The sequence below is a fragment of the Natator depressus genome, chromosome 28 (assembly GCF_965152275.1).
Source record: "Natator depressus isolate rNatDep1 chromosome 28, rNatDep2.hap1, whole genome shotgun sequence".
NCBI classification, from domain to species: domain Eukaryota; kingdom Metazoa; phylum Chordata; order Testudines; family Cheloniidae; genus Natator; species Natator depressus.
Window position 1 is genome coordinate 8,568,848 of NC_134261.1, and position 5,000 is coordinate 8,573,847.

General features: G+C 65.8%; 1 non-coding gene across 1 annotated transcript; it reads left to right on the forward strand.

Annotated features, from left to right (window-relative positions):
- The first annotated feature begins 1,374 nt into the window (after nt 1-1,374).
- On the forward strand, nt 1,375-1,493 carry LOC141979054 (5S ribosomal RNA). Its single transcript, XR_012636485.1, has one exon. It is a non-coding gene; the product is annotated as a 5S ribosomal RNA (ribosomal RNA).
- The last annotated feature ends 3,507 nt before the right edge of the window (nt 1,494-5,000 follow it).

Genomic DNA, 5,000 nt, shown 5'->3' on the forward strand with positions numbered 1-5,000 from the left:
TGGTGTCCCGGGGGGACTTAGACTTTTTTTCAGCCTTTTCCTCCGGGTTGACCTGGTGTCCCGGGGGGACTTAGACATTTTTTTCAGCCTTTTCCTCCGGGTTGACCTGGTGTCCCGGGGGGACTTAGACTTTTTTTCAGCCTTTTCCTCCGGGTTGACCTGGTGTCCCGGGGGGACTTAGACTTTTTTTCAGCCTTTTCCTCCGGGTTGACCTGGTGTCCCGGGGGGACTTAGACTTTTTTTCAGCCTTTTCCTCCGGGTTGACCTGGTGTCCCGGGGGGACTTAGACTTTTTTTCAGCCTTTTCCTCCGGGTTGACCTGGTGTCCCGGGGGGACTTAGACATTTTTTTCAGCCTTTTCCTCCGGGTTGACCTGGTGTCCCGGGGGGACTTAGACTTTTTTTCAGCCTTTTCCTCCGGGTTGACCTGGTGTCCCGGGGGGACTTAGACATTTTTTTCAGCCTTTTCCTCCGGGTTGACCTGGTGTCCCGGGGGGACTTAGACATTTTTTTCAGCCTTTTCCTCCGGGCTGACCTGGTGGCCGAGCGTCTCGCCGTCCGCGGCCGGAGCTAGAGATGCCCCCCCCCCAGGCCAGCCTGCGAAGCCGCGGCCAGGATCGGGCCCCTGGAAGTCTGACTAAAAATTTTCACCGACCCCAAAAACGGTTAGGGGGGGCCTCATAAAGCCTCCGGAGCGAAAAAAAAAAAAACGGAAAAAAGGATCGGGCCCACCCGAGGCAGGGGAGTCAGTAAGGGAAAGGGGACGAGGCGGCCCGGAGCCGGGTGCCCGGAGCCGGGTGCCGGCGGCCAGGATCGGGCCCCTGGAAGTCTGAAAAATTTTTTTCACCGACCCCCAAAGTGGTATTGGGGGGGGCTCATAAAGCCTCCGGAGCGAAAAAAAAAAAAACGGAAAAAAGGATCGGGCCCACCCGAGGCAGGGGAGTCAGTAAGGGAAAGGGGACGAGGCGGCCCGGAGCCGGGTGCCCGGAGCCGGGTGCCCGCGGCCAGGATCGGGCCCCTGGAAGTCTGAAAAAAATTTTTTCACCGACCCCCAAAGTGGTGTTGGGGGGGGCTCACGAAGCCTCCGGAGCGGAAAAAAAAAAACGGAAAAAAGGATCGGGCCCACCCGAGGCAGCGGAGTCAGTAAGGGAAAGGGGACGAGGCGGCCCGGAGCCGGGTGCCCGGAGCCGGGTGCCCGCGGCCAGGATCGGGCCCCTGGAAGTCTGAAAAAAAAATTTTCACCGACCCCCAAAGGGGTGTTGGGGGGGGGCTCATGAAGCCTCCGGAGCGAAAAAAAAAAACGGAAAAAAGGATCGGGCCCACCCGAGGCAGGGGAGTCAGTAAGGGAAAGGGGACGAGGCGGACCGGAGCCGAGTGCCTACGGCCATACCGGACGGAAGGCCCCCGATCCCGTCCGATCTCGGAAGGTAAACCGTCCCGGGCCTGGCTAGTACTTGGATGGGTGACCGCCTGGGAATCCCAGGTGCCGTAGGCAGCTTTTCCCGCTGCGAGCCAGCTCTCTCCTTTTCTGGGGAACAAGGGCAGGGTCGCCCTGCCAGGGGCCCTGGGGCTGAAGTCCCTGCCGGCCACCAGGTCAACCCGGAGCCTGCCCCTCTGCGGCCAGCAGGTCAACCCCATACCGGCAGGGGGTTGACCTGGTGGCCGGGAAGCAGAGCGGCCAGCAGGTCAACCCCATACATTCAGCGGGTTGACCTGGTGGACGGGAAGGAAAGCGGCCAGCAGGTCAACCCCATACTTTCAGCGGGTTGACCTGGTGGCCGGGAAGGAAAGCGGCCAGCAGGTCAACCCCATACATTCAGCGGGTTGACCTGGTGGCCGGGAAGGAAAGCGGCCAGCAGGTCAACCCCATACATTCAGCGGGTTGACCTGGTGGCCGGGAAGGAAAGCGGCCAGCAGGTCAACCCCATACATTCAGCGGGTTGACCTGGTGGCCGGGAAGGAAAGCGGCCAGCAGGTCAACCCCATACATTCAGCGGGTTGACCTGGTGGCCGGGAAGGAAAGCGGCCAGCAGGTCAACCCCATACATTCAGCGGGTTGACCTGGTGGCCCGAAAGCAAACCGGCCACCAGGTCAACCCGGAGCCTGCCCCCGCGGGCAGGGGCCAAGCGGACCCCCCTCCGCCCGGGCTTGCCCTGCTCCGAGCCGGGGCTTAATCCCCGTCCGGCCACCAGGTCAACCCGGAGCCTGCCCCTCTGCGGCCAGCAGGTCAACCCCATGCCGGCAGCGGGTTGACCTGGTGGCCGGGAAGGAAAGCGGCCACCAGGTCAACCCCATACTTTCAGCGGGTTGACCTGGTGGCCGGGAAGGAAAGCGGCCACCAGGTCAACCCCATACTTTCAGCGGGTTGACCTGGTGGCCGGGAAGGAAAGCGGCCAGCAGGTCAACCCCATACATTCAGCGGGTTGACCTGGTGGCCGGGAAGGAAAGCGGCCAGCAGGTCAACCCCATACATTCAGCGGGTTGACCTGGTGGCCGGGAAGGAAAGCGGCCAGCAGGTCAACCCCATACATTCAGCGGGTTGACCTGGTGGCCGGGAAGGAAAGCGGCCAGCAGGTCAACCCCATACATTCAGCGGGTTGACCTGGTGGCCGGGAAGGAAAGCGGCCAGCAGGTCAACCCCATACATTCAGCGGGTTGACCTGGTGGCCGGGAAGGAAAGCGGCCAGCAGGTCAACCCCATACATTCAGCGGGTTGACCTGGTGGCCGGGAAGGAAAGCGGCCAGCAGGTCAACCCCATACATTCAGCGGGTTGACCTGGTGGCCGGGAAGAAAAGCGGCCAGCAGGTCAACCCCATACATTCAGCGGGTTGACCTGGTGGCCGGGAAGGAAAGCGGCCAGCAGGTCAACCCCATACATTCAGCGGGTTGACCTGGTGGCCGGGAAGGAAAGCGGCCAGCAGGTCAACCCCATACATTCAGCGGGTTGACCTGGTGGCCGGGAAGAAAAGCGGCCAGCAGGTCAACCCCATACATTCAGCGGGTTGACCTGGTGGCCGGGAAGGAAAGCGGCCAGCAGGTCAACCCCATACATTCAGCGGGTTGACCTGGTGGCCCGAAAGCAAACCGGCCACCAGGTCAACCCGGAGCCTGCCCCCGCGGGCAGGGGCCAAGCGGACCCCCCTCCGCCCGGGCTTGCCCTGCTCCGAGCCGGGGCTTAATCCCCGTCCGGCCACCAGGTCAACCCGGAGCCTGCCCCTCTGCGGCCAGCAGGTCAACCCCATGCCGGCAGCGGGTTGACCTGGTGGCCGGGAAGGAAAGCGGCCACCAGGTCAACCCCATACTTTCAGCGGGTTGACCTGGTGGCCGGGAAGGAAAGCGGCCACCAGGTCAACCCCATACTTTCAGCGGGTTGACCTGGTGGCCGGGAAGGAAAGCGGCCAGCAGGTCAACCCCATACATTCAGCGGGTTGACCTGGTGGCCGGGAAGGAAAGCGGCCAGCAGGTCAACCCCATACATTCAGCGGGTTGACCTGGTGGCCGGGAAGGAAAGCGGCCAGCAGGTCAACCCCATACATTCAGCGGGTTGACCTGGTGGCCGGGAAGGAAAGCGGCCAGCAGGTCAACCCCATACATTCAGCGGGTTGACCTGGTGGCCGGGAAGGAAAGCGGCCAGCAGGTCAACCCCATACATTCAGCGGGTTGACCTGGTGGCCGGGAAGGAAAGCGGCCAGCAGGTCAACCCCATACATTCAGCGGGTTGACCTGGTGGCCGGGAAGGAAAGCGGCCAGCAGGTCAACCCCATACATTCAGCGGGTTGACCTGGTGGCCGGGAAGAAAAGCGGCCAGCAGGTCAACCCCATACATTCAGCGGGTTGACCTGGTGGCCGGGAAGGAAAGCGGCCAGCAGGTCAACCCCATACATTCAGCGGGTTGACCTGGTGGCCGGGAAGGAAAGCGGCCACCAGGTCAACCCCATACAGGCAGCGGGTTGACCTGGTGGCCCGAAAGCAAACCGGCCACCAGGTCAACCCGGAGCCTGCCCCCGCGGGCAGGGGCCGGCATACCCCCGTCCGTCCGGGGTCGCCCTGCCCCGGGCTCCGGGCTTAAGTCCCGAGCGGCCACCAGGTCAACCCGGAGCCTGCCCCCGCGGGCAGGGGCCGGCGGACCCCCGTCCGTCCGGGGTCGCCCTGCCCCGGGCTCCGGGCTTATTCCCCGTCCGGCCACCAGGTCAACCCGGAGCCTGCCCCCGCGGGCAGGGGCCAGGCGGAGCCCCGTCCGTCCGGGGTCGCCCTGCCCCGGGCTCCGGGCTTAAGTCCCGAGCGGCCACCAGGTCAACCCGGAGCCAGCCCCCGCGGGCAGGGGCCGGCGGAGCCCCGTCCGTCCGGGGTCGCCCTGCCCCGGGCTCCGGGCTTAATTCCCGTCCGGCCACCAGGTCAACCCGGAGCCTGCCCCCGCGGGCAGGGGCCAGGCGGACCCCCGTCTGTCCGGGGTCGCCCTGCCCCGGGCTCCGGGCTTAATTCTCCTCCGGCCACCAGGTCAACCCGGAGCCTGCCCCCGCGGGCAGGGGCCAGGCGGACCCCCGTCCGTCCGGGGTCGCCCTGCCCCGGGCTCCGGGCTTAATTCTCCTCCGGCCACCAGGTCAACCCGGAGCCTGCCCCCGCGGGCAGGGGCCGGCGGAGCCCCGTCCGTCCGGGGTCGCCCTGCCCCGGGCTCCGGGCTTAATTCCCGTCCGGCCACCAGGTCAACCCGGAGCCTGCCCCCGCGGGCAGGGGCCAGGCGGACCCCCGTCTGTCCGGGGTCGCCCTGCCCCGGGCTCCGGGCTTAATTCTCCTCCGGCCACCAGGTCAACCCGGAGCCTGCCCCCGCGGGCAGGGGCCAGGCGGACCCCCGTCCGTCCGGGGTCGCCCTGCCCCGGGCTCCGGGCTTAATTCTCCTCCGGCCACCAGGTCAACCCGGAGCCTGCCCCCGCGGGCAGGGGCCGGCATACCCCCGTCCGTCCGGGGTCGCCCTGCCCCGGGCTCCGGGCTTAATTCCCGTC